At 44.8% G+C, this 24,761-nt stretch overlaps 1 long non-coding RNA gene across 2 annotated transcripts in view; it reads right to left on the bottom strand.

The window, feature by feature from the left end:
• LOC102164496 (uncharacterized) overlaps window positions 1–24,761 on the bottom strand; it is a 38,012-nt gene that overhangs the window by 11,199 nt on the left and 2,052 nt on the right. For both annotated transcript variants that reach the window (XR_014832131.1, XR_014832130.1), the window contains exon 2: window positions 5,040–5,215. This is a non-coding gene — a long non-coding RNA (uncharacterized LOC102164496). The remainder of the gene's footprint in view (window positions 1–5,039; window positions 5,216–24,761) is intronic.

Raw genomic sequence — 24,761 nt, 5'->3', positions numbered from 1 at the left:
TAATATTTGGAGGTGGGGCCTTTGGATGGTAGTTAGGTTTGGAGGAGGTCAAGTTGGCGGAACCCCCATAGGGGGAATAATAAGAAAAGGCAGAGACCAGAGGCACACCCCTGCCCAGCCATGTGAGGGAACAGCAAGAAGGCATCTGTCCACAAACAAAGAAAAGGGACTTCACCAGACACCAGATCTGCCAGTACCTTGATCTTGGACTTCTAGAACTGTGAGAAATAACTGCTTGTTTGTAAGCCACCCAGCTTATGGTGTTTTTTTTTGTTTGTTTGGTTTTTGGTTTTCGTTTTGTCTTCTTGCCTTTTCTAGGGCCATTGCCGCAGCATATGGAGGTTCCCAGGCTAGGGGTCTAATCGGAGCTGTAGCCGCCGACCTATGCCAGAGCCACAACAACGCAGGATCTGAGCTGCATCTTTGACCTACACCACAGCTCACGGCATTGCTGGATCCTTAACCCACTGAGCAAGGCCAGGGATCGAACTGGCAACCTCATGGTTCCTAGTTGGATTTGTTAACCACTGTGCCACGACGGGAACTCCCCAATTTATGGTGTTTTTTTTCAGCAGCCTGAGTGGACTGAGACAGTGATAAAACCCAGGCATGATTCTAGGTCTTGCTCTCTGGCAACTGTCTCCACAGGAGCAGGTCAAATGAGCCAGGTACCCAGGGGCCAGTGGGGTTCTGAGGCCACTTAGGAAGACGGATAGGCGGGCAGGGTTGTCAAGGTCTTTGAGCAAGGATTGAAGGGAGGGCAGAGTTTCTCTGCACAGAGAGCAGGAGGAGGACAGAGCTCCCCACCAAAGGGGGTTGTCTCTCTCTGGCTCTCTCTTCCTCTAAGGACCCAACCATCTGATGGGAACTAAGACAAGTGGACAGGCTGTTGCTACAGTGTGTGACCAGGACATTATAGGGAGAAAGTATTGGGGTGGAGGGCGGGGGCAAGCATAGTCCTTGGTCCAAGCAGAGGCAGTCAAGGAGGCTTCCTGGTAGCAGCGATGTGCGAGCTGAATTTTGAAAGATGAGTGCCAGTTAGCTAGAAAGAGGGAAAAGGCCTTCCAGTGGCAGGAAAAATCAGAGCTATAGCCGCTGGCCTATGCCATAGCCACGGCAATGCCAGACCTGAGCCGCATCTGCGACCTATACCACAGCTCACAGCAATCCCAGATCCTTAACCCACTGAGCAAGGCCAGGGATCGAACCTGCGTCCTCATGGATATTAATCAGATTTGTTTCTGCTGAGCCACTATGGGAACTCCGCAGACCAACTTCTATGTTTCACTGGCTACATTACGTCACAAGACCACCCTTAGCTGCAAGGGGGTCTAAGACATCAAGCATCTGGCAAAAGGAAGTGGAATTTCCATGTCAGGTTTACTAGTGATGATTAATTTCCCAGGTCAGGGTACAAAGCCCCCTAAAACAAAACCAAGCCATTTCCTAGGATGATAGGAAATGGCTGTTGAGAAGGCAGCTTAACCATGCCTGCCACACGTGGTGGAAAGAAAGTTGACAACCTAAGACTAGTCCCTCCTAATGTGGAAGGTGAAACTTACTGGCCCATGAAAAGCTGAAGACTAAGAACCACTGGATTAGGTGACTGGTTTTCAAACCAGATCCCTGTGTTGCCCAGAGTAATTTAGGAGCTACTGTTGGGGTGAGAAGGTGGCAAAAAGGGTGGAAGTAGCAGCCCTTAATCATCCTTCAACCCAAGGGCTTCCAATTTTGTCTGAATATTATCTTGAGCATCCATATGAAATCCTGCTGGATGTATATGGAGGTATGTGTATTTTTCTGTGTGCATGTATGTATGTGTCTATGTGTATATTTTCATATACATATATATGTATTTGAGACAGAGAGAGAGAAATCTAGAAAGATACATAGCAGGGTTTCAAACCGGTGACCCCCCACCCCCCAGAGTCTCAGTCAATATTTAAAAATCTCTTCAGGAGTTCCTTTCATGGCTCAGTGGTTAACAAATCCACGTAGGAACCATGAAGGTGTCGGTTCGATCCCTAGCCTTGCTCAGTGGGTTAAGGATCCGGTGTTGCCGTGAGATGTGATGTAGGTCACAGACTCGGCTCGGATCCCATGTTGCTGTGGCTCTGGCGTAGGCCGGCGGCTACAACTCCGATTCGACCCCTAGCCTGGGAACCTCCAAATGCCGTGGGAGCAGCCCAAGAAATGGCAAAAAGATAAAAAATAAAAATAAAAATAATAAAATAAAATAAAATAAAAATCTCTTCAGCATTTGCATATCTTTATATACCACTGCATACTCTCAATTATTGCACAGATTCAAACATTCCTGACACCTTTAATATCACAATTCACATATTTATATTAATTTTCATGTAAATTAATTCATCATCCTCACACATTTTTATGAATTTTAATACCATTTGATGCACACATATTTATGAATTTTAATACCATCCAATTCACATTTACAGGCCTGGCCCCCTGTGCCTTTGGTTTGTGACCCCTGCATATACCAGGGCATTAATAATGTCTCTCTCTGGGTCATGGGTCGTTTTTAATTTTTCCTTTTTCCTGGTCTGGCCTGTCTAATTTTGCTAAAATAAACAGACATGGCTTTTGTAATAAGGGGGAAAGACGCCATTTTAATTAAAAAGTAATAACCATGTGGCCTGTGATCCTGTGGGCTGTTGGGCCGGTCTCCATGGGCCCCCGCGGAGCCTGGCTCTTCTGCGCTGCTCCTCCTGCCTCCCCGTCCTGCCTCGAATGTGCTGCCAGGGGAGCCACTGGGTCCCAGCCTGGCCTCATGAGTGAGGCTCTCCCCAGAGGTGTGAGTGGGAGAAGGGGCTGGACAATCTCTGAAGAATAGGCCCTTCCCAGAAGAGTGAAGACGCCCCGTTGGGGTCCGAGGCTCATTCCAAACACTGAACTCAAGGGTGGGGGACACGGTTCCTTGCAAATGCTAACTGCTTCACTCTGATTGGGGCGGCTAATGGATAGATTGCTTCAAGCTCATGCGGTATTATCACAGCCCAGCCCCACGCTCAGCTACTGCAAGTCACCAGGACAACATCTGGTTTGAATCTTTTCTCATTACAACCTACAAAAATAAAAGCTGAAATCTAAGCTACCCCTTTAACACTCTGGAGCTCGTCCTCCTTTCTTCCTCTCCCTTTCTTTCCCTCTTCTCTTTCTCTTTCTCTCTTGCACTCCAGAAACATCAAGCCAGGTGTAAGAGTTGGACTTAAGAGTAAGTCCAACCTAAGTGCCTTTATGTCCATTTTACAGCTGAAGACATTGGGGCCCAGAGAGGAGCCGTGACTGTATCTCACACCTTCTTACTGACTTTATATACTGACACACCTACTTACTGAGCCTGCTAAGCAGCCTGTGGCAAGCAGCTTGAGTCTCCCAGTTTCCTTTTCTCCAAGGCAGGGTGGGGCTGACACCCCCTAATCCACCATATCTGAAAGCTTCATGCAAGGAGCAGACAGGAGAGTGGGCAGGAAGGGCTGGGTGACCAGCAGAGGGGTTGTCCCTTCACTGAAGGGCTTTTAATTAACTGGTGGCAGAATTAGGTCTTTTTGGAGAATCTCCTGATTTCCTTTTATCTTTTCTTTCTTTCTGTCTCTCTCTCTCTCTCTCTTTTTTTTTTTTTTTTTTGGCATTTTAGGGCCACACCTGCAGCATAGGGAAGTTCCCGGGCTAGGGGTCGAATCAGAGCTGCAGCTGTGGGCCACAGCCACAGCCACAGCAACACAGGATCTGAGCCGTGTCTGCAAACGACACCACAGCTCAGAGCAATGCTGGGTCCTTAACCCGCTGAGCAAGGCCAGGGATCAAACCTGCATCCTCATGGATACTAGTCAGGATCATTACCACTGAGCTACAATGTGAACTCCTCTGATTTCTTTTTTTAATTAAATTTACTTTTTATTAGAGTATAGTTGATTTACAGTGTTGAGTCAATTTCTGCTATACAGTATAGTGACCCAGTCATAAATACACATGTATACATTCTTTTTCTCATATTTATCTTCCATCATGGTCTTTCCCAAGAGACTGGACATAGTTCCCTGTCAGTAGGACCTCACTGCTTATCCATTCTAAATGCAATAGTTTGCATTTACCAACCCCAAACTCCCCATCCATTCCACTTCTTCCCTCGACCCTCTCGGCAACCCCACGTTTGTTCTCTATGGCCGTGAGTCTCTTTCTATTCTACAGGTAGGTTCATTTGTGCCATATTTTAGATTCCACACATAAGTGATATCATATGGTATTTGTCTTTTTCTCTCTGACTTACTTCACTTAGTATGAGAATCTCTGGTTGCATCCATGTTGCTGCAAATGGCATTATTTCATTCTTTTTTATGGCTGAGTAGTGTTTCACTGTGTATACGTACCATGTCTTCTTACTAATTGTACCATCCTCTACAATTTATTTGGGAAGAAGCACTGGGAAGACGGCAACAATAATTCCTTTTAACGTATAGGGTGCTACATTCAGTGTTTTAGGAACAGTGCAGCATCACACACAAGAGCGACGTTCCGTAGTCCCGACTTCAGGTAAGCACATTGTTCCCTCTACCTTGGTTTCCACGTGTGATCAATGGGTTGATAATAGTGTCTACCTAACAAGCTCAATATGAGGATGAAACAAGAGTGTGCGTGCGTGTGGTTAGACTTTACCATGGCAACGATGGAGTCCTTTCTCTAACTGATCTCCTTGTCTCTCTGGACATTTGATAGCAGCCCACCTTGCTGTGCACCGTGTGTGTGTGTGTGTGTGTGTGTGTGTGTGTGTGTGTGTGTGTGTGTGAATAAAGGAAGCTCCCAGGAAACTTGCTTCCTCTACCTCCTTCTCACTGACTTCTCTCTCCCTTCCCCAGTCATTCTTCCTGGGCAAAAGGGACATCCCTAAACACCTTGACTCAGATGTTTTCCTACCTGTGGCTAATGGTCAAGACCCATTTTCCTGCCCATCAGGTCAAGATCAGGCTCTTCATGTATTAATGAGACCCTAGGAATTGAGAAAACTTGTTACTCACTAAATAACTCGGGTTTTCATGGCCATTTCCTTGAGAAGGACTCAGAAATCCTGAGGCTGGACATCAACTTCGGATCTGAGGGTCTGAGGCTGAACATCAGCTTTTTCCCTTGAGCTCCTGCTGTAACAATCCTGATCCCAGGAAGGCAAATGGATGCCTCTGGCTGCCGGTGGGAGCTTCCATATAAGGAAAGGGAAAGGGGAAATATTTCAGTATTTTAATTCTTGTTAGATTTCCACGAGCCATTTATTCAGCCGCCTGACTTAAATAGAGCTCAATAGTCTCGTTCAATTGTTATTGTTAATAATATTATTTTTTTTCTTTACAATATCAGGGACTCCTATCACTACAGCCACTTTTGAAAATAAACCATTGTATTCAAAAACACCCAGCAGTGTGACACATACAAAGTGAACACACCACATAACTGTCATCCCCCATGCTCTGTCACAGCCGTGTCCCTTTTCCTGCTCCAAAGAGTATCCCTCAGCATAACTGCTAACACCATGGATTAGCGTTGTCTGGTTTGGGATCTGACGTGCCTGGAAATATGCAGTATGCATCTATTGTGTCTGTCTTCTTTCACTCAAAATTATGATTGTGCGATTCATCCATCTTGTCTCATGAAGTAAAAACTATTTTTATAGTTCTTTGTTTTTCTACTATATAAATATAATATACCCTACTTTACTCATTCATTCCTCAGGCAATGGACATTTAAATTATTTCCAGTTTGGGGCTACTACAGATAATACTTCCATGAATACTTTTCATGTCTCTTCTGGTGCTTCTTTGAATAAACTTCTATTGGGTATAAACCTGGGAGTGGAATTGCTGGCCATAGAAGGTGCACACATTTGGCTTACTGGGCGCTATCGGTTTTCCAAGATGCATAAAAATTTCAGTTGCTCTACATCCATGCCTGTACTTGGTAATGTCAGACATTTCCTTTTCAGCCATTCTAATGAGTGTGTATCTCATTGAGACTGAAAAATTCATTTCCCTGATAACCAGTGAGCTTGAGTATCTTTTCTTATGCCTTATTCACCACTTGAATATTCTCTTGTGAAATGCTTGTCTGTGTGTGTTGTCATTTTTTACGTTGGGTTGTATAGATCTTAATGCATGGAGGCACTCTTCATATGTTCTGGTTAACAAGTCCTTTATGGGTTTTTCATACAACAAATACTTTCTTTTCCTCTGCGGCTTACCTTTTTACTACATCAGTCGTGTCTTTGGATGAACAGACATTATGAATTTTAATAAATTCAATTCTTTTCCTTTATGGTTAGTGTTTTTCTGCGCAATTTAAGGAATCTTTGCCTAACCCAAGGTCATGAAGACATTTACCTATTGGGGTTTTTTTTTTTTCCTTTTTTTTTAAGGGCCGCACCCACGGCATATGGAAGTAGGCTAGGTGTCCAGTTGGAGCTACAGCTGCTGGCCTAAGCCACAGCTACAGCAACATGGTTATCTGAGCCACATCTGTGACCTACACAATTCACCACAACACCAGATCCCCAACCCACTGAGCAAGGCCAGGGATCAAACCCACATCCTCATGGATAGTAGTTGGATTTGTTTCTGCTGCACCATAGCGGGAACTCCCTACCTATTGTCTTATTTAGTTTTAATTTTCACATTTATTTTTTCATTTTCACATTTAACTTTCAGATTTAATTTCATAAGCACCTGGATTTTCTTCTTTGCGTATGTGAGGTAGAGAATTAAAGATTCACGGAGTTCCCATTGTGGCACAGTGGTTAAGGAATCTGACCAGGAACCATGAAGTTGCAGGTTTGATCCCTGGCCTTGCTCAGTGGGTTAAGGATCTGGCATTGCTGTGAGCCATGGTGTAGGTCACAGACGCGGCTCAGATTCCGAGTTGGATGTGGCTCTGGTGTAGGCCAGCAGCTGCAGCTCTGATTAGACCCCTAGCCTGGGAACCGCCATGTGCCGTGGGAGCGGCCCTAGAAAAGGCAAACAGACCAAAAAAAAAAAAAAAAAAATCACTTTTCCCCCAACTGGACCTCCAGTTGTCCCAACACCATTTAGGGGAAAGTGTATCCTTTCCTCACTGTACTATACTATCAGTTTTGTCCTAAATCAAGTATCACAAACATTTGGGTCTAATTCCAGCCTCTCCATCCATTCCATGGGTGTCTTTTGCTAACACTACATTACCTTAATGACTCATTTAATAATACGTCCTGATATCTGTCAGAGCAAATTTTCCTAACTTTCTTCCTCAAGATTTTAGTGGTAACTCTCAGATATTTTGGATTTTCATGTAAATTTTAGAATCACCTTGACTTTTTTCATAAATAAAAGAAAGAAAAAGAAAGAGAGAGAATGGAAAGAAGGGAGGGAGGGAGGAAGGAAAGAGAGAAAGAAAGGAAGAAAGAAGGAAGAAGAAAAGAAAGAAAATTCTTGAGATTTTAAGATTGCATTGAATTTGTAGATCAAATCAGGGAGAACTGACATCATTGCAATACTGAACAAACATGAACATGTAATTACCTATTTTAGAGATGAGAAAATGGAATTTCAGGTCAGTAATGGAGGACAGGACAGTCACAAGCCCCCGAGGGGACACACTATCAGGAATAACTCCGTGGGGATCCCTGGAGGGGCTGAGAACTTGGCAAGAGTTGTCTCACACTCCATCAGTTGGAAAAGAAACCTCCTTGGCCAGAGGAAGGACCCCTGAGGGCAGAGGGAGGGGAATTTACATGTCCCTATACCTTGGCAGAGCAGAGCTGTTTCAGGCTTATCACCTGTCCTCACTGGGCCTCTGTTTCCTAACTCTGTGGAGCTAAAAAATCTAGTCTATCCTTACAGTGTTTTGAGTTCAAGTGAGACCATGGGGGCATTCATTCATCCATTCATTCATTCAGCCATTTAGCCATTCACTCACCAAATAGGTATTGAGTACCTACTGCATAAATGGGAAGTACCAGATGAATTAGACAAAATATCTGCTCACCTAGGAAGAGACAAAAGAGACAAAAATAGTGAAATGATGAATAAATAATCACAGTGATGGCCAAGCTTCCTAAGTGCCTTGTCATGGGTGGAACACCTTCTCGGGAAAAAGATCTGCGAATGCTTTGTAAACTAAAAGGGCTGCACGGGAGTTCCCGTTGTGGCGCAGTGGTTGGCGAATCCGACTAGGAACGATGAGGTTGCGGGTTCAATCCCTGGCCTTGCTCAGTGGGTTGACGATCCGGTGTTGCCATGAGCTGTAGTGTGGGTCGAAGATGCAGCTCGGATCTGGCGTTGCTGTGACCCTGGCGTAGGCCGGTGGCTATAGCTCTGATTGAACCCCTAGCCTGGGAACCTCCATATGCCGCAGGAGCGGCCCTAGAAAAGGCAAAAAAAAGATAAAAGGGCTGCATAGACTTGAGAGTCATTCTTATTCTGCTTCTTTTCCCCCTGCTTTTTCTTCTCTAATAAGTAGAGGTCAATATAAGACAAATTATAGTTAATTTATTCCCCCACCCCACTAAGCCCGGTAAAAAAAAAAAAACTTTTGATAATAACTGTTAATATTTAAGGATCTTATCCTGTATCTGGCACTATTCTAAACCTTCTTTTTATTGAGAGATACTTCCCGTACCATAAAATTCACCTGTTCTAACGTATACAATCCAGTGGTTTGTAATAATCACTGCCACTATCTAATTCCAGAATATTTTAATCACCCCAAAAAGAAACCCTCTAGAGTTCCCGTTGTGGCTCAGCGGTAATGAACCCAACTATTATTCATGAGGATGCGGGTTCCACCCCTGGTCTTGCTCACTTGTGGAGGATCCACCATTGCTGTGAGCTGTGCAGTGTGGGTCACAGATGCAGCTCAGATCTGGTGTTGCTGTGGCCGTGGCGGAGGCTGGCAGCTACAGCTCTGATTCAACCCCTAGCCTGGGAACTTCCTTCCATATGCCGTGGGTGCGGCCCTAAAAAGACAAAAAAAAAAAAAAAAAAAAAAAGAAGAAGAAGAAAAAGCAACTGTCCACCAAGGGTGACCCTCGTGTAAGCTATGGCCTTTGAGTGATAATGAAGTGTCAGTGTAGGTTCTTTAACTGTAATATTTGCGTGGATGTTGGTGGTGCAGGGGGAGGGCTGTGCGTTTGTAGCAGAATAGGGTACGTGGGAAATGTCTGTACCTTCTGTTTAATTTTGCTATAAACCTAAAATTGCTCTAAAAATACAGTCTCTTTCAAAAAAAGGAAAAGAAACCCCATTAGCAGTCATTCTCCAGTCCCTCTCTTCCCAGCCCCTGGCAACCACAAATTTACTTTCTGTTTCTAAGGACTTGACTATTCTGGGCATTTCATATAAATAGAATCACACAATAAGTGGCCTTTTCAAACTGGCTCCTTTCACTTGGCCCAACGTTCTCAAGGTAGGTTCATCCATGTTGTAGCACATGTGTCCGTATTTCATTCTCGGGTGACTGAATAATATTCTAGGGTATGAATACAACACATTTGTTTATCCATTTATCAGTAGATGGATATTTGGGTTATTATGAACGATACTGCTGTGGACATTCACATTCAAGTTATCAGTGCAATATGTTTTCAGTTATCTTGAGAATATATCCAGGAATTCATGGGATTTATGAGAACTCTACATTGAACTTTTTGAAGAACTGTCAAATCATTTTCCAAAGGAGCTGCATCGCTGTGCATTTCCACCAGCAACATAGGAGATTTCCAGTTTCTCCACATTCTTGCCAATGGTTAGGATTGTCCACCTTTTCTTTATCTTACCCATCGTAGGGGATGCGAAGCACTAGCCCACGGTGGGTTTTGATTTGCAGTGCCCTAATGCTTAATGGCATTGAGCATCTTTTCCTGGCTTTATGGGCCATTTGTGTATCTTCTATTGAAAAATGTCTATTCAAATACTTTGCACTTTTTTTTTTTTGTCTTTTTGCCTTTTCTAGGGACACTCCTGTGGCATGTGGAGGTCCCCAAGCTAGGGGTCTAATTGGAGCTGTAGCCACCGGCTTACGCCAGAGCCACAGCAACACCAGATCTCAGCCACATCTGCAACCTACACCACAGCTCATGGCAACGCCGGATCCTTAACCCACTGAGCAAGGCCAGGGATTGAACCACAACCTCATGGTTCCTAGTCAGATTCATTTCTGCTGTGCCACGACAGGAACCCCAATGCCAGAAGCGGCCCTAGAAAGGGCAAAAAGACAAAAAAAAAAAAAAAAAGAAGAAGAAAGAAAGAAAGAATAGGTGTGTGTCCATGTATAACTGAATCACTTTGATGTACAGCAGAAATTATCACAATGTTGTAAACAAACTATACTTCAATAAAACTTTAAAAAATGAAAATCAATTGTCCATACCTGTGCGGATTTATTTTTGGACTCTCAGTTCTATTCTGGTGATGTATACATCTATCCAATGCTAATGTTAATTGTTGTAGAACTGTAGTAAATTTTGAAAAAGGGAAGTGTGGGTCCTCCAATATTAGCCTTCTTTTTAAGATTGTCTTGACTATTTGGGGTCCCTGGCATTTCCAAACGAAATTTAGGATCGATTTATCAATATCTTCAAAATTAGCAGCTAGAATTTTGAAAGGGGATTGTAATTAGTCTGTGGATCAGTTTGGTCAGTATTGCCAATATCACCCTATCTTATAATATATGAACACAGGATATCTTTCCATTTATTTAGATCTTCTTTAATTTCTTTCTTATAGCTTTCAGTGTACAACTATTTCTTGAAGGGCAAGTTTGCTAACAACAAATAATCTCAGTTTTTATTTTTCTGAAAATGTCGTAATTTTTCTTTCTTTTTTTAAGTGCTTTGAATATGTCATCTCACAGCCTTCTGGCCTTGTGGTTTCTTTCTTTCTTTTCTTTTCTTTTCTTTTTTTATTTTTAAGGGCCACACCTGTGGCATATGGAAGTTCCCAGACAGGGGTCTAATCTGAGCTGCAGCTGCCAACCTACAGCACAGCCACAGCAACGTGGGATCTGAACCATGTCTGCAACCTACACCACAGCTCATGGCAACGCCAGATCCTTAACCCACTGAGCAAGGCCAAGGATCGAACCTTCATCCTTATGGATACTAGTCTGGTTTGTAACCCACTGAGCCACAGTGGGAACTCCCAGCCTGTGGTTTCTAATGAGAAAGCAGCTATTAATCTTATTAAGAATCACTTGTACTGGCGGAGGCACTTCTCTCTTGCTGTTTTCAAGATTCTTTCTTTGTCTTTGACTTTCAATAGTTTCATTATGGTGTGTCTTGGTGTGGCTCTTGGAGTTTGTCCTACTTGGAGTTCGTTTAGCTCCTTGGGTATGTAGATTAATGTTTTTCATCAGAAATTATTTCTTCAAATCCTCTGACTCTATCCTTTCTTTCTTGGACTCTCATTATGGGTACAATGTTATGGTTGATGGTGTCCCACAAATCTTTGAAGCTCTATTCATTTTTCTTCCATTTCTTCTTTTAATACTGGTTGACCTAACTCTAAATTCACTGATTTTTTTCCTGCTTGATGCAATTTGCTGAGTCACTCTAGTGAATTTTTCATTTTAGCTATTGTACTTTTCAACTCCAAAATTTCCATTTGGTTCCTTTTATATAATTTCTGTCTCTATTGTAATTCTCTGTTTGGTAAGACATCATTCTCACTTTCTTTTCCTTCTTTAGACATGGCTTCCTTTAGTTCTTTGAATGTATTTAAAATGACATACTTAAAGTCTTTTTCTTCCAAGTCTAACGTCCTGGATTCCTCAGGGACAGTTTCTATGGATTACTTTTCTCTTACGCAGGGAGCATAGTTTCTTCTTTCTTTTCATGACTCATAATTTTTGCTGTTGAAAATGGACATTTTACATAATATCATGTAGTGACTCTGGAAATCAGATTCTTCCTCATCTCCAGGGTTTGTTATTGTTGCTGCTTTTGTTGTTATTTGATAACTTTTCTAAACTAGTTCTACAAAATCTATGTTCTTCTTCGTGTGGCACTGAAATCTCTGTTCAGGTACTTTACTTGTCAGCAAATGGTTGGACAGAGATTTCCTTAAATTCCTGGAACTGGTAAGTCTCCCAGTCTTTGTAGAGGTGCTCTGTGCACGTTGGGACACTCAACACTCAGTCAGGCTAACTCTGCCTTAGCCTTCTCTTCCTGCTCATGCAGAGCCTTAAGGTTAGCCTTAAAAGAGATAAAAGCTTAGGCGCTTCTCAGATCTTTCCATTTGTATAGCTCTGGGGATACACACAGTGCTACACATGCACATAGTCTTTTAGATTCCCAGGACTATGTTGGAGCTTTTCACAGCCATTCTGGGCACCTCATTCCCTAGTTTTTCCTTTAAAGACTTTTGGTTAGCTGATTGTTTTCCCCCAAATATTATCCACCACTGCAGGCAGCCCCAAAGCTAAACAATTGCCTCTGTGTGTTTTCACAAATGCCTCCAAGAAAAAGGCTTTTTGTGCTGGATGAACTCCTACTCAGTTCGAATAAAGACAGTCTTGAAGTAGAGCCTTCCAGGGAACCACCAGACAGGCCAGCTAATGGCAGTAGTCGGGAAGAAAAGTTTTGAAAGTGGTCCAACCTTATTCAGTTCCCTCTGGTGGCTGCTGGGCTGCTGGACTTCAAGTCTGCCATAGAGTTGTGGGTGGGAATAGGGCAGGTTAAAATGCCACAAATGTTCTTACCAAGGTTTAGCCCTTTTTCTTGAATAAATTCTTCTTTGATTGCTACAAGAAGTTTCAAGAATTCTGGGGGAAAAAAATGATTCTGACAACTTTTCCCATTTTGTCACTGCTTTTAAAGAAGAAAATTTGTGAAAGTCCTATTCTACCATTTTCGTTTTTCTAAAACATTTGCAGATATCACCTTTTTTTTTCCACAATCCCATGAGGCAGGTATTATTATCATTACCTGCATTTTACAAATGAGGAATCTGAGACACAGAGAGATACAGTGATTAACCCAGGCCACATAGACAACTGGTGGCTCCAGGATTCAAATGCAGAAGTTAACTCTGGGGCTGGCTGGCTCACCAGGCTCTTGTCCCCCCAGGATTGAGAAGGAACACTGACTCTGTAGAGTCAAGAATTCTGAATTCAAGTCCCAGCTTTGCCTCTATTCCATTGTGCAACCCTCGGGTGCATCAGTTTCTCTCTGTGTACATTGTTTCACCATATAGAAATGAAGCAATTGGCTGATTATCCCCTAGTCTCTCTCAAGATTTTGAGTGTTCCCCCAGCCTGGAGAGCCCACCAGACACCTTCACATGAAGTTATGACCTCTGAATTGGGGGCAGGCCTGGATGCTCCTGTATAGAGAGTGGGTGACAGCTGTCACAGACTTCTCTGGCCCAACCTAGTTTCCCCAGGGGCTTTAGGTGACTCCAGAGGAGGTTTTTGCCTTCTGGGGCTGTTACTAATGATAGAGTCCCTTATATACTGTGCCATGGAGTTCAGGCCACTGATTTCCCTTCTAGTACCTGGTCTGGTTCTCCCAAGGCCAAGGAGGGCCAAGCGTGGAAGGGGTGGTCCTTGCTTCATTTTCTTCGCCCCCTTTTTCTTCCCTACCTCAACTGCATTTCCCACCAGAGCTTATAGGAACCTGATCCTTATGTTAGGCCATGGGATAAAGAACTTTCTTTCCTAAAAAATGTCCAAGTCTTTCCCCAATATTTGACTTTAGGTGACGTCTCTGACCTCATCTCCCACCTCCCCCCTCCCTCCCTGAGCTCTAGGCACACTCCCACCTCAGGGCCTTTGTGCTTGCTGTTCCATCTGTCTGGGACATCCACCTGGCTCACTTCCTCACCTCCCTCAGGACTGTGCTCAAATGTCCATTGTCTCTGAGACCTTCCCTGTCCTCTCTAGTTTAAGTATTCCTACCTTACTCTTAGCCCCACTTTCCTTCCACATTTTACTTTTTTCCTTAGAATGGACCATTTGTTACATAAGCCAAGAAATTGCTTTTTTTTTTTTTTTTTTTTTTTGCCACACGAATTTGAGTTTTCCTTCCTTTGCAAACTAAGCATTTCTAAGCATTACAGTCCTTGATGAAGACTTGACAGCTGAATCATCGTCCAAAGACAAAGGCCCCTCCCTTAGCCCTACAAAAGGACTTGGCATAGGGAGTCCTCATTATGGCTCAGCAGGTTAAGAACCCGACTAGTATCCATGAGGATACAGGTTCAATCCCTGGCCTCCCTCGGTAGATTAAGTATCCAGCGTTGCCATGAACTCATGGTGTATGTCACAGATGTGGCTTGGATCTGGTCTTGCTGTGGCTGTGGTGTAAGCTGGCAGCTGTAGCTCCAATTTGACCCCTTGCCTGGGAAGTTCCACATGCCACAAGTATAGCCATTAAAAAAAAAAAAAAAAGGACTTGGCATAGAGTTGGGTGCTTAGAGGCCATGACATGGAGCAGGACAACCTGCCTTGTGGCTGCACTTGGCACAAGGATGCTCTAAGAATGGCAGATGTGTGCAGGATGACACACATGGATAGGGAGAGGGAAAACACTTATTCAGATGGAGCTGGCCTGTGCCCATCTTTCCCATTCTTGCCAACCTGGGGTCTAACCCAGTGATTGGGAAATATCTTTTCTTTTTTCCTTGTTAATGTCCAGCCAGAGCCAGCCCTTTCCACCAAGCCTCATGAGCAAGGTGGAAACTATGGAAGTTCTGGACAGGCTGATGCTTGTGGCTGGAGGCTGGACCTCATCCCTGCCATGACCCTGGCAGCCAGTCTCCCTGACCCACCACACCCATGCCACCTGCCCACCAGGCCATTCCCAGAGTTGCCCTAGCCTGGCCATCTCAGCAGCCATGGTGCACCCCACAGAGTGGAGGGAATGTGAGAAGATGTCACGTTGAGATCAGCTGAGCAGCCCCCCTGGAGAGGCGGGGAGACTGAGGCCAATGAGAAAGGACACCCGCCCTGGGTCACACAGACAGTCAACAAAATCCCAGGGCTGGCTAGACCAGACCAACCTGGGTTGGGTTTTTGTTTGTTTGTTTGTTTGTCTTTTGTCTTTTGAGGGCCACACCCATGGCATATGGAGGTTCCCAGGCTAGGGGTCGAATGGCAGCTGTAGCCACTAACCTATGCCACAGTCATAGCAACACAGAATCCCAGCTGTGTCTGTGACCTACACCACAGCTCACAGCAATGCCGGATCCTTAACCCATTGAGCGAGGACAGGGATTGAACCCGCATCCTCATGGATACTAGTCGAGTTCGTTAACCACTAAGCCACGATGGGAACTCCCCCAACCTGGATTTTAACCCAGTCTTCACTTAATTTCAGAGTGGCTTTGGGCAAGTGCCATCCCCTCTGTGAGCCTCCATTCCCTAATCAAAGCTTAAAACAGTCTCTCTTGTATTGGGTTGTGAGCAGGGTGCCATTAGGCAGCACACACAAACTGCAAGGGGCTTGACCTGCACGGTCCCTCGGCAGGTGGTGAGTCCTCGTAAGAATGGCTCTGGAGCCCTAAAAAGAGCTGATGACCTGCTCCATGTGAGGCCCTATTCTAAGCACTCTACTCCCCTAGCTCTTCTCACCCTCACAACAACCCCGCGAAGTAAGACAATTAGCAACCCCTTTTAAAGATGAGGAAATTGGAGTTCCCACGGTGGTGCAGCAGGATCAGCGGTGTCTTGGGAGCAGGGGACACAGGTTCCATCCCCAGCCTCGTACAGTGGGTTAAGGATCTGGTGTTGCCACAGGTGCAGCTTAGGTTGCGACTGCAGCTCAGATATGATCCCTGGCACAGGAACTCCCCATGCTGTGGGGTGGCCAAAAAATAGAAAAATAAAGAGGAGGAAACTGAAACCCCAAAAAGTTGAGAAGTGCTGCACTTCCCCAGGGTAAGAAGCCTGGACTCTCCCTGCCAACATGGCCTATTGAGGAAACCACAACACACTCTTGCTGCCTGATTCTATTAGCCCTGGATATTGTCTCTGAGCTGTTTTGCACCTTTGTAAACTCTAGGTAGCTGATGGATGTGCAAGCTCTGTCTTGTCCGGTAGAACTGACTTCCCTCCCCTTTGTGGAAAAACTAGCTTTTCCTCTGTTTGTAATTCATTTCCTTGACTCCACATAAATTCGTGCTTTTTTAACTTTTCCGTTGAGCTAGTTATAATTTCTATCTTGTTCTCTCATCATTTAATGAGTAAAATAAAACCTTTAAAACGTATCACTTTTAGATTTGCATGAGAGTCAAGATTCTACTTTTTTCTGAAGGTTATCTTTTAACAAACCTTGGAAATCAATGCCTGATCTGTATGGCAATGGTCTTGGAAATCGACTCTCACGTTCTCCCTTGTTCACTCCCAGAGCTCAAGACTCAGCCCATTCATGTGTATTTTCTAGACAATTCTAGATGCTACTGATTACCTTTCAGTTTACAGATGAGGATATTAGGGCTCAGGGAGGCTAAGAAACTTGGCTAAGTTCTTAGCTTAGTTCTTAGCTAAGTTTATGCAGCTAAAGCCAGTGTTTCTCCTTCTGGAACTCCGTGTGTGTGTGTGTGTGTGTGTGTGTGTGTGTGTGTGTCTCCAGCTTCCTTGACTAGAATGTGAATCTAGCTCCAAGTAGAGTCCAAAAGACAGATTTGGAAATGGTCTGGTGTGTGATGGAGGCCAGGTGATGCTGTGGTTAACAGCAGCTTCCAGAGGCCTTGGCAAGAAGCTCAATCTCAAGGGAGTGAGGCTGCAGCATTACAGTTGGCCATGCCTTTGACCCTGCAAATCCTGAAGACCCAGTCCAGGCCTGTGTGGTGGCTCACTCTGCCCCTTCCCACACCTCTCTACTGAGAAACTTGTCCAAGGTCAAACTGTTTGTAAGTGTTGCAGCCTGGACTTGAACCCAGGAAGTCTGACCTTGCATGCTACAGTCTTCAAGACCTGGGCTTAAACCCCAAGCTGTTCTTCTCAACAGTTTGTAACCCTGGGCAAATCATTTAACCTTTCAGAGCTGCTTAACTTCTCCTGAAGTAGTTAAGATAATTGAGTTAGACAACATAAGCCAAACGCCAGACACATGGTAAACCCTCAATAAATAGTGCTATTTCCCAAGGCCTCATTATCTCAAATAATGAGCCACCACTTAGGAGCTCCTGGCATGTGTCAGACACTATGGGAAGTGCTTTGGTGACATCATCTCCAGGAATCCTCCCAGCAGCCCTTAGGGAGATACCATTATAATCCCTATTTGACAATTTGATAAGTCATTTGCCCAAAGTTACACAGAGAGCAAGCAATGAGGTTGAGATATAAACCAGGTTGCCTGACTCCAAGACCTAGACACTCTTCCATGCTATGGATTCATTAGTTCATTCAATTCAACAAATATTTACTGGGCATCTTCTCTGTAAATAAGCCACCGCCCTAGGAGCTAGAGGTATAGCAGTGAACCAAACAGACACAAATCCCTGTGCTCACAAAACCCAAGTTCTAGTTATAGGAGCATCAACAAAACCTCCTGGCCTTTCAAGTTGAGGCTGGTCACTCATCACATCTGCTTGATCAAGGTGGGGCAACTACTCGATGACTTTGGGGTTGGAGCTATACATGGCTAGGGTAGCGGGCAGGGGAAAGGATCAGAGCGAAAGCTATGCAGGGATGAATACGAAGGTGTCTGCTGAGGGAAGTTGGGAAGGGCCACAGAAACAGCAGGGCAGAGCCTCAGTGTCCCCGGGACCTGGATTCCCTGAGGACTGTCTCCGAGGTCAACATGCCCAGAGCTCAAAGCAGGTATTTCCTTGCACGGAGACCCCATGGACAGAGCCTGCTATGCAGCCCCCCAATCTAGGGCTCCCCTGAACCTCCAGGTAGAAAGAATCAGGATGAAGGCGATTATATACACCTCACCCTGCAGGCTGCCCTGGATGGACATTTGGGTGGGTCCAGGCGCCCTCTTGTGGCTTCCCTTGTCTGTGCATGGACCTTCCGCAAGTCCCTGTGGTTGGAGGGGCTGCCCATGCCCAGACCATTCCTTTGTTCCCAGCCTGGACCTTTTTCCCTATTCTCAGCCTTTCCTGGCTCCAGTTGAGGCTTGAAGAACTTAGTCACAGTTTTCTCACCTTTTCCTGTGTAGACCTTGAACACAAAACTTGGGTGCCTACAAGCCCTTGCAATGGTATCAGCAGGTGCATCCTTACAGTGGTGTAGCACACAGGAGTAGCATCTGATTCAAATCCTGTCTGTGTCTGTCACTTAGGATCATCAGTTGTACAAATTTGCTGTGCCTTTTCTCATTTTAAAAACGAAGGTCATAACAGTTTTGACCTTAAAGAGCTATGGGAATTAAATGACATAGTACTCCTTGGCCAATTTATCTGTCAAAGGCTCAATGCCATTCCTGTTCTACACACACACACACACACACACACACACACACACACACACACACACACTATACCTCTCTCCTATATTGCAGGGGCCTGAAGCCGTACTTGCCCCCAGGGTTCAAAGTTAGATTCAGCCAATGGGAGGCAGCAAGGCACATTATTCTGTTTCCAACAGCAGCAGCAGCATCTGGAGTTTGGGGATTCAGCTTTTCAGATCCTCTACAGGCTTTTCCCTGAACACAGCCTCAGGACAAAGGTAGCTATGGTCATTGCTAGTAGTTTCCTGCTGTTCCTGCAAATTCCAGACTCTTTGAAAGCTGCTTCCAGTCTAGTTTTTACATTCTAACCCACCCAATGGTTTTTATAAGGCCCCAGTTTTTCATATTAAATCCATTCCTGCTGTATGTGGAGCAACTAGGGCTCTCATTCATTGCTTGTGGAAGTGTAATATGGTACAACCACCTTAGAAATCCACTTGACAGTTTCTTTTTCTTTCTTTCTTTTTTTTTTCTTTTTAGGGCCACACTCGCAGCATACGGAAGTTCCCAAGCTAGGGGTCGAATTGGAGCTACAGCTGTCAGCCCATGCCACAGCACATGGCAATGCTGGATCCTGCCCCATGGGAACTTCCCCATTTGGCAATTTCTTATAAATATACACTACTACCATGTGACTCGGCATTCCCCCTCTAGGAACGTACCCAAGACTAATGAAAACATATGTCCACACGAAGACCTTACATGAATGTTAATAGTAGCATTATTCATTATTACCCCAAACTGGAAATAACCCAAATGTCCATCAACAAGATAAAGCATGGTACAGTCCCATAGTGGAATATTACTCAGAAATAAAAAGAAACTGATACACAGAACAGTATGGGTGAACCTCAGACACAGCGATGAGTGAAAAGAGCTGGATACAAGAGTGTGTATTTTATGTGTCACCCATGGAGGGGTGCTAGTCTCTCTTCAAGGAAGAAGTTGGGGGAGTTCCCGTCGTGGCACAGTGGTTAACGAATCCGACTACGAACCATGAGGTTGCAGGTTCGGTCCCTGCTCTTGCTCAGTGGGTTAAGGATCCGGCGTTGCCGTGAGCTGTGGTGTAGGTTGCAGACGCGGCTTGGATCCTGCGTTGCTGTGGCTCTGGCGTAGGCTGGAGACCATAGCTCCAATTCGACCCCTAGCCTGGGAACCTCCATATGCCGTGGGAGTGGCCCAAGAAATAGCAAAAAGACAGAAAAAAAAAAAAAAGAAAGAAGTTGGGGAGTTCCTGTTGTGGCTCAGTGGAAACACATCTGGCTAGTATCCATGAGGATGTGGGTTCAGTCCCTGGCCTCACTCAGTAGGTTAAGGATCTGGCATTGCGTGAGCTGTGTGGAAGCTCACAGATGCAGCTTGGATCTGGCATTGCTGTGGCTGTAGCATAGGCCAGTGGCTACAGCTCCAATTCCCTAGCCTGGGAACCTCCATAGGCTGAGGATGCAGCCCTAAAAACATAAGAGGAAGAAAAAGAAAGAAGTTGCCATCCAGCTATGAGGAGCGATGTTCTCCAAAAGCCTACAGTGGCAACACCTTGGGATAAAGCTGAGGTGCAACACGCTTCACAGCAGCTCACCCAGTGACAGGTCCCAGAAGGATGCCTGGCTGTTTCTGCCCAACATGGGACTCTACAGGGATCTTCATTTGGGGCCAGCTGAGATTTTCTCAGAACTGCACCAAGCCTATGGCTCCTCCTGTCCCATCCTCATGTCTTCCTCCCCTTCTTTCATGGATCTCAGAGCTGCATCATGGTCTGGAAATCTTCCACGCCTACCACTGTTCCTGCTCCCTTTTCTTTCACAAGCCTTATCTGCAATAAATCTCTAGCATTGCTAACCACATTCTGACATGTGCTTCCCAGGGCCCCTAACTGACATTCCTTTTTATGAAATTTTAAGAGGAGCCAAATGATCTGTAGAGACAGAAAGCAGATCAGTGGTTGTCTGGGCCAGATGTTCGAGAGCGCGACAGCAGAAGGCATGTGGGGAAACTTTTTGGAGTCACGGAAATGTTCCATACTTCAGCGTCATGGCGGTTACACTGGTGTATACATTCGTCAAAATTCGCTCAAGTGGACAATTAAATTGGTGATTTTATTGTACCCAAATTATACTTCAACAAAGATGATCTTTCAAAAAAAAAAAAAACTCTGCTTTCTAAAAATAGCTAGCATGTATGGTCATTACAGGACTGTGTATGTTTGTCAAAACATAGAACTAGACACCAAAAAGGAGGATTTGTATTGTGCGTAAGTATTGTTTCATGATAAAAAGAATGAGTTGGGAAAATGTTTACTGATTATCACTTGATTGTTACCTAAAACAGTTTTGTCGGATGCACGGGGGCAGTGCTCCACTGGAAGACGCATACTTCCCGAGTTCAAAAATTACTACCAAGTTACGTAATGAAGAGAGTGTAGTACTGTCATAAAGACAGACATATAGACCAAAGAAACGGAATAGAGAGCCCAGAAATAAGCCCTTGCATATGCGGCCAAATGATTTTTGACAAGGGTATCGAGACCGTTTACAGGGAAAGGACAGTCTTTACGACAAATGGTGCTGGGAAAACTGGATATCTACATGCTGAAGGATGAAGATGGACTCCATCTCATACCATACACAAAAAATGAACTCAAACTGGACCAAAGTCTTGAAAGTAAGGCCTAAACGTATAAAACTCCTAGAAGACAACAGGGTAAAAACTTCAATGATTTCCTGGATCTGATACAAAAGCACAAGCAACAAAAGAAAAAAAATAAACAAACTGTACTTCACGAAAATTTAAAACTTTTGTACATTCAAAGATACTATCAACAGAGTAAAAAGGGAGTTCCCCAATGGCTCCGTAGGGGAACAGTTCTGGAGCACAGGTTTGATCCTTGGCCCAGGAATTTCTGCATGTTGACACTATGGGGAGGGGAGAAGAAGGAAAAAAAAGAGTAAACAAGAAGTCTACAGAATGAGAGAAAGATATTTGCAAATTGTACATTTCATATTACTATATAGAGAACCTTAAAACTCCACCAAAAGAAAAGAAAAGAAAACAGTTCAAGACTTACATGACAAAAACCCTATATGAAGCAAACTATGAAACCCTGATAAAATAAATCAAAGAAGAACGAAGCAAATAGAAAGATAGTTTGTGTTCATAGACAGGAAAGCTGAATCTTGTTAAGATGTCCAGTCTTTCAAACTTGATCTATAGATTCAATGCAATCCCAATCAAAATCCCAACAAGTTATTTTGAACATATCCGCAAACCTATTCTAAAGTTTATGTGAAGAGGCAAAAAACCCAGAGTCGTGAACACTATTTTGAAAGAAAAGAACAATTGCCCACCTTCGAGACTTACTATAAAGCTACGGTAATCAAGACAGTGTGGTATTGGTGAAAGAACAGGAAAATACATCAATGGAGCATAACAGAGAGTTTAGACAGAAACCCAAATAAATGTAGTCAACTGATCTTTCACAAGAAGTAAAGGCGATATAATGAGAAAATGATAGTCAAATCCGTAGACAGAAAGTAGAGGGGTGGTTGGCAGGGACTGGGAGGAGGGGGGAATGGGGCATTAATGTTTTATGGGTACAGAGTTTCAGTTTTGCAAAATGGAAGGAGTTCTAAAGATGCATATTGGTGATTGCGCCATATGGATATACTTAATATCACTGAACTCTACACTTTTAAATCATGAAAATAGTTACGTTTTATGTGCATTTCACCACAATTAAAAAAAAAAACTTTTCGAAAACTAATAGCTGTATTCAAATTATCTCCTCCAGGTGTCAGACACGCTGGACACCTCATTGACAAGGGGAATGGGAAATGTTGGGCTCCAGATACTATTGAGGAGTGTTAATCATGGAGGGCTTCTTGGAGGAGGTGTGTTGTTGGGCTGATGTTAGGCCAAAGGAACAGGATTCCAGTGGTGAATGATTCCACCTCAGTGTCCGTCTGGGTACTGATCCTCCACTCACGTCTTCACGGTTTCCAAGGAGATGGTTTCCAGGGAACTTGGAATATCCACATTGCTGTCACTTGGCAACCCAGAACTGGGGGCTGCAGCGTCCTGCCATGTTCTTTCCATCATCCTAGGCCCTCGTCTCTGGCATGGGCTCTGCGCTGCCCAGGCAGCGGGGGCCCAGCCAGAGAGACACCTTCCATCTGCTCTCCTTCTCAGCCACTCACAGGCCTCCCAGGGACAGTTGAGACCCCTGTTGATGGCGGTAAGTCCGCAGAAAATGCTAGATGAGCCAGGGGGTGGACATAGACAATCTCCAGACCCAGAGGATTTTCCCACTTGCTCCCATCCATGAAGGAACCTGGAGGACCCTGGGGTCCAGCATGGGTGGAATACAGTCCTGGATCTCTAGCGCATCTAGGCCACAGACAAGGGTGGAGGGGGGTGTGGTACAGAACAGACTCCATGGTGCCCCACTCACCCCCCAGCAGGTACCTCTAAGAATCACAGGCTTCCTTCTTTACACTCTGCAATTCTCTGCCTGAGGGCTTTTCATGCCCCCAGTTGCCCTTGACCTGTGGCAGTTGGGAATGAGGGAACAAAACACCCCAGTTCCCTTACCTTCATTTAAACAACTCTGAGGCAAGTCCTGTGCTGCTTCCCAGAGTTGCCAGGCAGGACTGAGCTCCAGGTGCCCAGAGATGGCACCTTGGCTTGATCACATAACACCCACTGGCTGCCTTCCACCCCCTGCCTCGCTTCTCCAGGATCTCTAGTGCACTCCCTTATTGCTATTTCCTGGAATCAGCTCCCAAATAAACAGCTCAAGTCCTTGTCTCATGTTGGCTTCTGGGGGAACCCAAGTAACAGGGATGATGATGTGTAATGAGGAACCAAGTTCTGTGAGATGTGAGCTATAACCAATTGTATGCAAAGCAGTGGTCAAATCAAGGGGAGCTGCCTGCACAGGTCCAGGCAATGGTGATGGTGGGGACACTGCCTTAAAATATCTATATATGCAGGAGTTCCCGTCGTGGCTCAGTGGTTAGCGAATCCAACTAGGAACTATGAGGTTGCGGGTTCGATCCCTGGCCTTGTTCAGTGGGTTAGGGATCCGTCTGGCATTGCCATGAGCTGTGGTGTAGGTTGCAGATGTGGCTTGGATCCCGTGTTGCTGTGGCTGTGGCCAATTGGACCCCTAGCCTGGGAACCTCCATATGGTGTGGGTGCAGCCCTAAAAAGACAAAAAAAAAAAAAATGTAAAAGCAGTTGGAGTTCCCTGGCGCTTCTGTGAATCAAGGATCTGGTGTTGCCACTGCTGTTGCTTTTGATGTGAGTTTGATCCCTAGTCCTAGAATTTCTGCATGCTGCAGCCACAGCCAAAACAAACAAACTTAAAAGCAGTAATAAAATGGATCAACAGCCAGTCTACTTTCTATTATCACCATGAACCAGTCTTTCTAACCAACTTCAGCGATAAAATTTTCCTCCCCACGAAAGTTGATAGAGCTCACTGTCCCATGCCCACCCCTTCGCATGCCACTGAGGCCAGCGGCACAGAGGAGAGAGCAATTGATTGTGGGTTGAGGAGATGGGAGAAGGCCTCACTCAGGATGCCACACTGACCCTCTAATCACACAGTACCAGCTGCCTTTCCCACCTTCATGACTTTGCATGTGCCATTCTCCTTTACTGGAATACCTTTTGTTCCTCAATTCACTGCCAATCCTCCAAATAAGAGTCACTGCAGTTGGGAGGCTCTTCCTCCAAGAAAACCTCCCTGACACCCAGCCTGAATTAGATGTCTCCTCTAGGCTTGTATAGTCCTCCAAATGCCCCTCTGCCATGACAGGTTTCATACTGGGTTACCAGTTTTTTTTTTCCCCGCTAGACAGCTCTGTAGAGATTGGAACTACAGTTTGGTTATCTGGGCTGTGTTCATAGTAGACACTTAGGAATGGGCTGCTACTGGGTGGGCACCTCTGTGCAGTGCACAGCCTGTATCACTATCCATGGCAACCTATCCTATGGACATTTAGTGAATGAGTGAATAATGAATAGGTGAGAATTTTCAATAACTGGGGAAGGACACTTCAATCTTTGAAAGCGAAGAGCTTCCCAGTGGAAAGGGCAAACAGCTTCATGTCACAGGCAATACATCTCAGGATTTCCATGCCACCGGCTTTAGCATCACCCAGAGTGTAGTCAATAAACCTACACTCCACCTCAGACATGCTCAGCCAGAATCTCTGCAGATGGGATTCAAGAATCTGGGCATCCCAGGGGAACCCCGAAAACAAAAATTGGAGAGGTATAGGGCCAGCTAACAAAGTGAGTGGTGGAAAGCAAATGGGGGAGAGTG

The sequence above is a fragment of the Sus scrofa genome, chromosome 17, assembly GCF_054392235.1.
Source record: "Sus scrofa isolate SSC_HxYL_T2T_F1_AM1 chromosome 17, Sscrofa_HxYL_maternal_Yorkshire_Landrace_v2.0, whole genome shotgun sequence".
Lineage (NCBI taxonomy): Eukaryota > Metazoa > Chordata > Mammalia > Artiodactyla > Suidae > Sus > Sus scrofa.
This window is presented reverse-complemented; position numbering and strand designations above follow the sequence as displayed.